Source organism: Orycteropus afer, unplaced genomic scaffold (genome assembly GCF_000298275.1).
Source record: "Orycteropus afer afer isolate SDZICR_OR568_19922 unplaced genomic scaffold, OryAfe1.0 scaffold00291, whole genome shotgun sequence".
Lineage (NCBI taxonomy): Eukaryota > Metazoa > Chordata > Mammalia > Tubulidentata > Orycteropodidae > Orycteropus > Orycteropus afer.
In genome coordinates, this window is record NW_006921878.1 from 460,732 (window position 1) to 473,660 (window position 12,929).

A 12,929-nucleotide genomic window follows, 5' to 3' on the forward strand; every position below is an offset into this window, starting at 1 on the left:
ACCAGTCCATTTCAGCTCACTAATGCCTAGGATATCAATCTTTATGCATTCCATTTCCTTTTTGACAACTTCCAATTTTCCTAGATTCATACTTCGTACATTTCATGTTCCAATGATTAAAGGATGTTTGCGGCTGTTTCTCCTCAATTTGAGTGGTGCCACATCAGCAAATAGAGGTCTCAAAAGCTTTACCTTATCTGTATCAGTAAGGCTGGTTTTACTCTGATGATGCAGCTCTTTCCCAGTCATATTTTGAAAGCCTTCTAACCTAAGTGGCTCGTCCTCCTGCTTTGTATTGGACAATGTTTCTGGACTATTCATAAAGCTGCACAGTAATGTATCAGACAGTATTTCTCTGCTATTCATAAGGTTTTCCCTGGCCAATTCTTTGAGAATTGGATGGCCTCCTTCTTCTTCCTAGTCTGTCTCAGTCTGCAAGCTTGGCTGATACCTGTGTGGGGTTCACTGAACTTCTTGTATGGATACCTTCTCAGCTTTCATGATACTGGGGAAGTTTTCTGCCAACAAATCTTCGCCAATTCTTTGTTTATTTGTCTTGTCTCCTCCTGTTCTGAGATTTCTATCATGTATAGGTTATTCCTCTTGATACGTCCCACCTAATTCTTGGGCTTTCTTCTTTCTTTTTTCTGAATGTTCCTCAAACAAATTAATATTATGTAATTTTTCCTATTTCACTGATTCTGTCTTCCATTGATTCAGTTCTACTCCCATGTGCTTCCATTATCTACTTCTGAAATTCACTGTTAATCTTCTGAAATTCTAGTTGCTGTTTGCATATGGTTTCTAATTGTCTATTTATTTTGCCATTTTGTTCTTGTATTGTTTTCCTGAATTCTTTCCATAATTTTGTATTTTCCTGGATCTCATTCTTGACCTCTTGAAAGATCCTAAATATAAGTTTGTGAATTCCTTATCAGGCAGTTCTAATACCATTTCTTCCTCAGGAAGGATTTCTGGCCTTGTATTTTGGTCACTTGAATGAGTCATCTTGTCCTGCTTCTTTGTGTGATGTGATGTTATCTGTTGTCTCCAAGACATTGAGGTATTCCCTCAATGTTCAAAAAACCAGGAAACAACAAATGCTGGCGAGGATGTAGAGAGACTGAAACCCTTACACATTGCTGGTGGGACTGTAAAATGGGTGCAACCATTGTGGAAAAATGGTATGTTGTTGTTAGGTGCTGTCAAGTTATCTCTGACTCATAGCAACCCCATGTACAATAGAACCAAACACTGCACTATCCTCACAATATTTGCTATGCTTGATCCCATCAACACAAGCACTGTGCCAATCCATCTCCATGAGAATCTTCCCCTTTTTTGCTGACCCTCTGCCAATTATGATATTCTTCTCCAGGTAATGGTCTCTTTGACAACATGACCAAAGTAGGTGATATGCAGTCTGGCCATTCTCGCTTCTAAGGAGCATTCTTGCTGTACTTCCAAGACAGATTTTTTAGTTCTTCTGGTGGTCCATTGTATTTTCAGTATTCTTCACCAACACCACAAATCAAATGCATCAATTCTTCCTTGGTGTTCCTTATTCATTGTCCAGCTTTCTCAAGTATATGAGGTGATTTAAAATACCCATGGCCTCAGTCAGGTGCACCTTAATCTTCACAGTGACATCTTTGCTCTTTAACACTTTAGAAAGGTCTTTTGCAGCAGATTTTCCCAGTGCAATATGTCTTCTGATTTCTTAACTACTACTTCAAAGGGCATTGATTGTAAATCCAAGTAAAATGAAACCCTGATAATTTTAATCTTTTCTCCATTTATCATGATGTTGCTTACTAGTCCAGTTGTAAGGATTTTTGTTGAAGTGTAAGCCATACTGAAGGTATCTGATCTTCATTAGTAAGTCCTCTTTACTTTCAGCAAGTAAGCTTGTGTCATCAGCATATTGCAGGTTGTTAATGAGTCTTTCTCCGATCCTGATGCTGCATTCTTCTTCATATAGTCCAGCATCTCATATTATTTGCTCAGCATACAGATTGAATGAGTATGGTGAAAGGACACAACCCTAACACACACCATTGCTGATTTTAAACCATGCAGTATCCCCTTGTTCTGTTCAAATGACTGCCTCTAGGTCTATGACGTTCCTCATAGGCCTAGGTTCCTCGTGAGCACAATTAAATGTTCTGGAATTCCTATTCTTTCCAATGTTATCCATAATCTATTATGATCCACACAATCAAATGCCTTTGCATAATCAATAAAACACTGGTAAACATCTTTCTGATATCCTTTGCTTTCAGCCAAGATCCATCTGACATCAGCAATATATCCCTCATTCCATGCCCTCTTCTGAATCCATGTTGAATTTCTGTTAGTTTCCTGTCAATATAGTGCTGCAACCATTTCTGATTATCTTCAGCAAAATTGCACTTGTATGTGGTATTAAGGGAGCTCTGGTGGCATAGTGCCTAAGACATTTGACTGCTAACCAGAGAGCTGGTAGTTCAAATCCACCAGCCACTCCTTGGAAGAAAGGTTGGGCAATCTACTTCTGCAGTGATACTACCTTGGAAACCCAAGGAGGAGTTGCTATGAGTCAAAATTGACTTGATGGCAGTGAGTTTGGTTTATGTGCTATTAATGATATTGTTTGATGATTTCTGCATTTTGTTGGATCATCATTCTTTGCATTTCTAGTGCTCCTTAAAAAATTGAAGACAGGAATACCATATGATCCAGCAATCTCACTTTTAAATATATATCCTAGAGAAATAACATCTGTGACATGAACAGATATATGCACACCCATGTTTCTTACAGCATTATTCACATAGCAAAAAGATGGAAACAACCTAAATCCCCATCAATGGAGGAAAATATCAACAAACTGTTACATATACACAGGAGCTCTGGTGGCATAGTGCCTAAGGCACTTGACTGCTTACCAGAAGGCTGGTGGTTCAAACCCACCAGCCACTCCTCGAAAGGAAGATGGGGCAATCTACTTCTGTAGTGATATTGCCTCAGAAACCCAAGGAGGGGTCGCTATGAGTCAGATCCGACTCGATGGCAGTGAGGTTGGTTGGTGTTTTTTTGTTTGTTTGTTTGTTTTTTTGGTTATACACAATGGAACACTATGCAACATTAAAGAATAATGATGAATCTACACAACACCTGATAGTATAGATGATCCTTGAGGACATTGTTGTTGTTGTTGTTAGGTGCTGTCGAGTCATCTCCAACTCATAGCGATCTTATGTACAATAGAACAAAACATTTCCCAGTCCTGTGCCAGCCACGTGATCCCTGCTGTACCTGAGCCCATCACTGCAGCCACTGTGTCAATCCATCTCATTGAGGTCCTTCCCCTTTTTCATTGGCCTTCCACTTTACCAAGCATGATATCCTTTCCAGGGAATGGTCCCTGCTGACAATGTGACCAAAGTAGGTGAGACAAAGTCTGGCCATTCTCACTTCCAAGGAGCATTCCAGCTGCACTTCCTCCAGGACAGATTTGTTGGCTCTTTTAGCATTCATGGTACTTTCAGCATTCTTCACCAGCACCACAGCTCAAAAACATCAACTCTGCTTCAGTCTTCCATATTCATTGTCCAGCTCTCACATGCATATGAGGGGATTTCAAACACCATGGCTTGGTTTAGTCACACCTTAGTCTTCACAGAGATATCTCTTCAGCACTTGAAAGAGGTCTTTTCCAGCAGATTTGTCCAATGCAATATGTCTTCTGATGTCTTGACTGCTGCTTCCATTGGTGTTGATTGTAGAACCAAGTAATATAAAGTCTTTGACAACTTCAATCTTTTCTCCATTCATCGTGGTGCTGCTTAATGGCCCAGTTGTGAGGATAGTTGTTTTCTTTATACTGAGGTGTAATCCATACTGCAGACTGTAGTCTTCAATCTTCATAAGTAGGTGCTTCAAGTCATCCTCACTTTCAACAAGCAAAGCTGTGTCATCAGTGTATCGCAGGTTGTTAATGAGTCTTCCTCCAATCCTGTAGAGGACATTATGCTCTGTGAAATTAGTCAATTACAGTAGGACAAAAATGTATGAGACCACTACTGTAAAAAGTCAAGAAAATGTTCACACACAGAAAGAAATAGTCTTTAGAGGTTGCCAGGAGTGGGAGGGGGAGGAAGTGTAAATCACTAAATAGAGAACAGACACATATTCATTTGTGTGAAGGGAAAGTAAATGTACAATAAAGGTGAAGTCAGCACAAAATGGTCAAGGCAAAGGAAGACACTGGGAGGAGCAAAAGAGTGACACACAACAAAGGTAAATTACAAACACAATCCTGCAATAACTGTAGTAACAGTGATCTATGAGTATATGCATAGATAGACATACAAGCTGAACAGTGGTGGGAAGGAGAATGGGACTACACCCATGATATGTATAGATTTGACAGAAGATGTTTCTATGTATGTAACTTTAAGTGCTACAAATATGTCCATGAATATAGTAAAGCATACAGGAGACAAAGTTATTAAAACTTCTTAGCCATAACCAAACACCTTGAAGAAATGAGTCACTAGGCCTGGGTGCTCAAGACCATAGTCTCAGGGGACACCAAAATCAGTTGGCACAACGTAGTCCACAAAGACAGTGTTCTACATTTGGTGAATAGCGACTGGGGTCTTAAAAGCTTGTGAACAGCCATCTAAGGTGGAAGTATTGCTCTCTCCCTGCCCTGAGGAAAGAAGAATGAAGAGAATCAAAGACACAAGAAACAATTGGTCCATGGGGTTAATGGACCATGGGAACCCTAGCCTCCATGACCCTGAAGAACTAGTTGATGCCCAACCACCACTGATGTTGGTAGGTGCCTTTGAGCTGACTCCCACTCATAGTGACCATAGGTACAGCAGAACAAGACACTGCTCAGTCCTGTGCCGCCATCCCGATACTCCTTGCTAAGCTTGAGTCCATCATTCCAACCACTGTTGTCCATCCATCTCATTGAGGGCCTTCCCCTCCACTTTACCAAGCATGACATCCTTCTCCAGGGACCAGTCCCCTCTGACAACGTGACCGAAGCAGGTGAGACGAAGTCTGACCATTCTTGCCTCCAAGGACCATTCTGGCTCTACTTCTTCCAGGACAGGTTTGCTCATTCTTCTGCTGGTCCATGCTACCACTGCTGACCAGTCTGGAAGGAATCACAATAGGAGCTCCTGGATAAAGTCAAAGAAAAATGCAAACCAAATCTTAAAATAATAATAAAAGACTAGTCTTACTGGTCTGATAGAGACTGGTGGAACCTCCAAAACTATGGCCCTCAGATACCTTTCAGGCCTAGAACTGAATTCACCCCAGTAGCTCAACATTCAGCCAAATGATAGGCCCATAAAGTGACCAATAACAGCAGAGAGGTGTGCATTCTTAGAACAAGTGGCCACACAAGACCAAAAGGGCAGCATGTGCCCTGGGATAATGCTTAGAAGGCATGAAGGGTCAAGGGAGAAGGAGGTATGGAAGCAAACGTAAACACAGGGAGGACATGGGCAGGGTGCTGTTATGTTTGAGGGGTTACAATCAATGCACAAAAGATGTGCACGAACTGTTGGATGGAAAGCCAATCTGCTCTGCAAACTTTCACCCAAATCACAATAAAAAGTTAAAAGGGAAGAAAAAAGACATTAAGGTGCAATTGTGTCTTTCATTTTCTTCATTCTTCTTGCTCCAGTTGGGGAGAGACCAATAGTTGCACCTCAGATGGCTGCTCACAAGCTTGTAGGACCCCAGTCGCTACTCACCAAGGTAAAATATAGAACATTGTCTTTGTGGACTATGTTATGCCAGTTGACTTTGGTGTCCCTCAAGACTATGGTGCTAAGTGTCCAGGCCCAACCTATGGGTGGCATTTTCAGTCACCTCACATGCATGTTAAAGCTGGACAATGACTAAGGAAGATCAAATGCCTTTTAATTAGGGTTTTGGCAAAGAGTAGTGAATATACTATGGACTGCCAGAAGAATGAACAAATCTATCTTGGAAGAAGTACAGCTGGAATGCTCCTTACAAGCAAGAATGGCCAAATGTCATCTCTCATGCTTTGGACATGTGATCAGGAGGGACCAGTCCCTGGAGAAGGACATCATGCTTGGTAAAGTAGAGGGTCGGTGAAAAAGAAGAAGCCCCTCAATGAGATGGGTTGACGCAGTCAACAGTGGGCTCGAGCATAGCCAAGTTTGTGAGGATGGCACAGAACCAGGCAGTGCTTCGTTGTGTTGTACATGGAACTGCTGTGGCTCGGATCTGATTCGAGCACAGCTAAGAACAAGGAGTTCATGGAGAGGAACAGATCGGAAAAGGAGGGTGAGAATGGTTGTACAACTCAAACAACATAATTGATGTAACTGAATTGAATATATAGAAATTTTTGAATAGATGTATGTTCTCCCTTGTATATTCTCCAACAATAAATACATAAAATTATAAATAATAAGGCCTCCTATACACCTGTAAAGGAGCTCTGGCAGCATAGTAGATAAGGCATCTGGCTGCTAACCAGAGGTCAGCAGTTCAAACCCACCAGCTGCTCTGCAGATGGAAGATGGGGCAATCTACTTTCATAAAGATTTACAGCCTCAGAAACCCAATGAAGGTTGCTATGAGTCAGAATCAACTTGATCGCAGTGAGTTTGAGTTTTTTGGTTTATAAACCTATACTAATCAGAAAGGAGAGCCAAGAAAAAAATATATGTATATGGTTGACTATTTAAAACAGAAGTGCCAAATAATTCAATGTGGAAAGAATAATCATTCAACAAATGATGCTAGAACAACTGGATACCTACGTGGAGGCAAGAAATAATGATTACTAATCCTATTGCGCACCACATACAGACTTAACCCAGAATGGATTAAAACTTACATGTAAAATCTAAAAGTGTAGCTGGAATCATTGCTTAAGGAGCTCCAAGTCTCTGTTGATAGTGATGGAAATATTTGGAATTGGACAGTGGTGATGGTTGCACAACATGATGAATGAAATTAACGTCACGAAATTGTACACATAAGAAAATGTTGAAAGGGCAAGTGTCTTCATATATATTATATGTATTAGAATGGCTAAAATTTAAAAGTCTGAAACACCAAGTGTTAACATGGATGTAGAGCACTTAGAATTTTCATACACAGCTGGGGGGAATGTAAAGTGGTACGATCACTTTTGAAAATAGTTTGTGGTTGTTGTTGTTAGGTGCCATCAAGTTGGTTTTGACTCATAGAGACCCCATGCACAACAGAATGAAACATTGCCCTATTCCGTACCCTCAGAAGGAAGGTTGGGCAATCTACTTCCGTAGTGATACCGCCTCGGAAACCCAAGGAGGGGTCGCTATGAGTTGGGGCCAACTCGACGGCACATAACAACAACAACAATTCTACACCACCCTCACAATCTTGGCTGTACCTGAGCCCATCATTGCAGCCACTGTGTCAGTCCATCTCGTTGAGGGCCTTCCCCTTTTTCACTGACCCTCCACTTTACCAAGCACGACATCCTTCTCCAGAGAATGGTCTCTTCTGACAACATGACCAAAGGAGGTGAGACAAAGTCTGGCCATTCTCTCTTCCAAGGAGCATTCTGGCTGCACTTTTTCCAGGACAGATTTGTTGGTTCTTCTAACAGGCCGTGATATTTTCAGTATTCTTCATCAACACCACAACTCAAATGCATTAATTCTTCTGTGGTCTCCTTTATTCCTTATGTAAATTGGGCATCAATAAAGCTGAGGGAAAAATGCTCTAAGTGGGAAAAAACTTCATATAAGTATTTAAAAAAAAGAGATGGAAAAAGACATATCATTCAAACACTAACTGTAAGAAAGCTGACATGCCTATAGTGGTCTCAAAAAAGAGTAGACTTCAAAATAAGGCATATCACCAGGGAGAGAGAGGACAGTGACAAAAGAGTCCATTCATGGAGAGAATACAACAGTACTAAACACATGTGCCCCTGTTATGGGTAGAACTGTATCCCTCAAAAGGAGATGTTGATGTCCTAAACCCTGCATCCATGAACCTGGTCTTGTTTGGAAATAGGTCCTTGCAGGTGTTCTCTGTGAGGTTAATGTGAGGTCGTGCTGAAGCAAGGGGGGGGGGTGTCCTAACCCTACATGACCTGTGTCCTTCTAACAGAGGAAAAGAGACACAGACCACAGAGGAGGATGGCATGTGACAAAGGGTTAGAGTTATGCTGTAGTCACAAACTAAGGAATGTAGGGGCTACCAGAACCTGAAAGACATAAGAAGAGGAGTCCGTGGAGGCCTTCAGAAGGACCGTGGTCCTGCTGACACTCTGATGTGGTTCCCTCACATCCAGAACTGTGAGACAACACATGTCTGTTCTCCTAAGCCACCTGTTTCGTGGTGCTTTGTGAGGGCAGCCCTAGGATGCTCAAAGCTCTGGTGGCACAGTGGTTAAAACATTGGACTGTTAACCAAAAGGTCAGTGGTTTGAACCCAACAGCTGCTCCTCAGGAGAAAGATGAGGCAGTCAGCTTCGCTAAAGATTGACAGCGTAGGAAACCCTATGGGGTGGTTTCACTCTGTCCTCTAGGGGCACTGTGAGTTGGAATCAACTCCACGGCAGTGGATTTGGTTTGGGCTTTGCTTCCATAGAGTTGACAGCCTCGGGACCATATATTAGGTTGTTGTTTGTTGTTGTTATGTGCTGTCGAGTCCAACCCCACTAATAGTGATCTCTCTTTGGGTTTCCGAGGCGGTATCACTACGGAAGTAGATTGCCCAACCTTCCTTCCAAGGAGTGGCTGGTTGAACCACCAGCCTTCTGGTTAGCAGTCAAGTGCCTTAGGCACTACACCACCAGAGCTCCTTACATAAAGTTAGCAGACAATATTTCTACATATGGATTTCTTTATGCCACCACTTATTTGTCAGTTTGTCGTACTGTGGTGGCTTGTATGTTGCAGTGAGGCTGGAAATTTTGCCACCGGTATTTCAAACACCAGCAGGGTCACCCATGGTGGACAGGTTTCAGTGGAGCTTCCGGACCAAGACAGACTCGGAAGAAGGAAGGGGCCATCCACTTCTCCAAGAATGGGCTAGTGAAAACTTTATGAATAGCAGTGAAACACTGTCTGATGTATTACTGGAGAACTTTACGAAAAGTCCTGAAACCTTGTGTGATGTAGGACTGAAGATGAGCCCCTCAGGTTGGAAGGCACTCAAAATACAACTGGGGAAAAGCTGCCTCCTCAGAGCAGAGCCAACCTTAATGATGTGGATGGAGTAAAGCTTTCAAGACCTCCATTTGCTGATTGGACACGACTTAAAATGGGAAGAAACAGCTGCAAACGTCCATTAATAATTGGAACATAGAATGTAAAAAGTATGAATCTAGGAAAACTGGACATTGTCAAAAATAAAATGGAATGCATAAAGATTGGTATCTTAGGCACTGTTATGTTATGTACCGTAGAGTGAGACTTGACTCATAGTGACCCCTCCTTGGGTTTCCAAGGCAGTATCACTTTGGAAGTAGATTGCCCAACCTTCTGAAATGGACCAGTTTGTGCCATTTTGAATCAGCCAGCCACATGATCTACTATGCCAGAAATGACAAATTGAAGAGGAATTGTGTGTCATTCATCATCACAAAGGATGTTTCAAGATCTATCCTGAAGTACAATGGTATCAGTGATAGGATAATATCCATATGCCTACAATGAAGACCAGTTAATACTACTATTATTCAAATTTGCACACCAACCACCAAAGCCAAAGATGAGAAGACTGAAGATTTTTACCAACTTCTGCAGACTGAAATTGACCAAACATGCAATTGAGATGTGTTCATTATCACTGGTGATTAGAATGCAAAAGTTGGAAATAAAGAAGAATCACCAGTAGTTGGAAAATATGGCCTTGGTGACAGAAATAACTCTGGAGATCGCATGATCGAATTTTGCAAGACCAATGACTTATTCATTGCAAATACCTTTTTCAACAACACAAACAATGGCTATACACCTTGCAGATGGAGTGCACAGGAATCAGACTGACTACATCTGTGGCAAGAAGCGATAGAGAAGCTCAATATCTTCAGCCAAAAGAAGCCCAGGAGCTGACTGTGGAACAGACCATCAACTGCTCATGTGCAAGTTCAAGTTGAAGCTGAAGACAATTAAAACAAGTCCACAGGAGCCAAAATAGGACCTTGATTATATTCCTCCTGAATTTAGAGACCATCTAAATAATAGGTTTGATTCACTGAATACCAATGACCAAAAACCAGAGGAATTGTGGGATGACATCAAGAACATCATCCATGAAAAAAGCAAAATGTCATTAAAAAGACAGGAAAGGAAGAAAAGACCAAAATGGATGTCAAAAAAGACTCCGAAACTTGCCCTTGAGTGGAGAGCACCTAAAGCAAATGGAAGAAATAAGAAGATAAAAGAGCTGAACAGAAGATTTCAAAGAGTAACTTGAGAAGACAAAGTCAATCATTATAATGCAATGTGCAAAAAGACCTGGAGTTCAAAAACCAAAACAGAAGAGCATGCTCAGCATTACTCAAGCTGGAAGAGCCAAGGCAAAAATGTAAGCCTTGAGTTGCAATTCTGAAAGTTTCTGTGGGCAATATATTGAATGATGCAGGAAACATCAAAAGACGATGGACAGAATACACAGTCACTGTACCAAAAAGAATTGTTTGATGCTCATCCATTTCAGCAGGTGGCATATGATCAAGAACCAATGGTACTGAAGGAAGAAGTCGAAGCTGCACTGAAGGAATTAGCAAAGAATGAGGCTCCAGGAATTGATGGAAGACTCATTGAGATGTTTCAACAAATGGATGCTGCACTGGAGGCACTCACTTGTTGTTCTGGTTCCCAGTGCCGCTCTGACAGGAATATACCACCAATGGGATGGCCTTAACAAACAAGAGTTTATTCTCTTACAGTTTGGAGGCTTTAAGTCCAAGTTCAAAGTGCCAGGCTCTAGGGATTGGGTGAAAGCCCCTCAACCTTGGGGTCCAGCTCTGCCTCCTGCCCCTGGTCCACTGGAACTAGAGGCATTTCTTCACTCAGACAGCTGCTGGCTGCTGAGGCTGAGAAGCCCCAAAGACAAGTAAAAAGGACACAGTCCCGATGTTACCAAACCACACGACAGGCCATTAACTTAAGTCCATTGGAAGTCCCAAGGTCGGCAGAGCATAGCAGGCTGCTGAGCAGCGACATGGCTACATGCAGGGTCCAAGCATGCCATAGGCTAGAGACCATTCTCAAAACTTCTCCTTAAATACAGGAAGCAGACCACATACCCAAAGGTAGCTACTCAGCTGCTCACAGTAGATTCCACCATGGAGCTGATTGCCAGTCTCATCATGGGGAATACTACATCCAGCTGCCCAGCCACTCAACCAGGCCCAGCCAAGTTAACACAAAAACATAACCACCACACTTCTGTATGCCAAGAAATTTGGAAGACAGCTAGCTGGCCAACTGATTGGAAGAGATCCATATTTGTACCCATTCTAAAGAAAGGTGATCCCACAGAATGTGGAAATTATCAAACAATATCATTAATATGGGAGTTCAGATGGAGTAGTGCCTAAGGCACTTGACTGCTAAGCAGAAGGCTGGTGGTTCAAACCCACCAGCCACTCCTCAGAAGGAAGGTTGGGCAGTCTACCTCCATAGTGATACCACCTCAGAAACCCAAGGAAGGGTCACTATGAGGCAGAGTCAACTCAACAGCAGTGAGTTTGGTTTTTGGATTTATCATTAATATCACATGCAAGTAAAATCTTTCTGAAGATAATTCAAAAATGGTTGCAGCAGTATATTGACAGAGAACTTCCAGAAATGCAAGCTGGATTCAGAAGAGGACAGGGAATGAGCGAATATCGTTGATGATGTCAGATGGGCCTTGGCTGAAAGCAGAGAATACCAGAAGGATGTTTATTTGTGTTTTATTGACTATGCAAAAGCATTCGATTGTGTGGATCATAACAAATTATGGATAACATTGAGAAGAATGGGAATTCCAGAACACTTGATTGTGCTCATCAGGAACCTGAACATAGACCAGGAGGCTGTCATTTGAACAGAACAAGGGGATACTGCATGGCTTAATCAGGAATGGAATATGACAATATTGTATCCTCTCACCATACTTATTCAATCTGTATGCTGAGCAAATAATCCAAGAAGCTGGACTATATGAAGAAGAACGTAGCACCAGAACTGGAGGAAGAATCATTAACCTGTTAAACACAGACAACACAACTTTGCTTGCTAAAAGAGAGGATGACTTGGAGCACTAACTGATGAAGATTAAAGACTTCAGTCTGCAGTATGGATTACATCTCAACATAAAGAAAACGAAAATCCTCACAACTGTTCCCAGGGGTATAGTACAGCTGACAAGGAACAAGGTTGTAGTCACTTCTTGGTCACAGCCAGCTACCCAGAGGGAGCAAGTAGTTGGACCTGTGGGCTTGGGACCATAGTCACAGGAAACGTCAAGCTCAATTAGCATAACATATGACACAAAACATTGTTTCACCTCCTACTTTAGTGAGTAGCGACTGGGATCTTAAAAGCCTGCAAGCAGACATCTAGATGCAGCAATGGGTCTCTCTTAATCCAGAGCAAAGAAGAATGAAGAAAACCAAAGATTCATGGAAACGATTAGTCCTAGCGATTGGTACACCTGCGATCTGCAGCCTATATGACTATGAGACCAGAAGAACTAGATGGTGCCCGGCTACCAATGTCAACCATTCGGGGGGGATCTATGTAGGAGATACTGGATAGAGAGGGAAAACAATGTGGAACAAAACTCAAAATCATTTGGGGAAAAAAAGGGGGGTGACCAGGTTTGCTGGTCCAATAGGGCCTGGTGGAACCACTGAGACTATGGCCCCTAGCTGCCCTTCAGGTCTG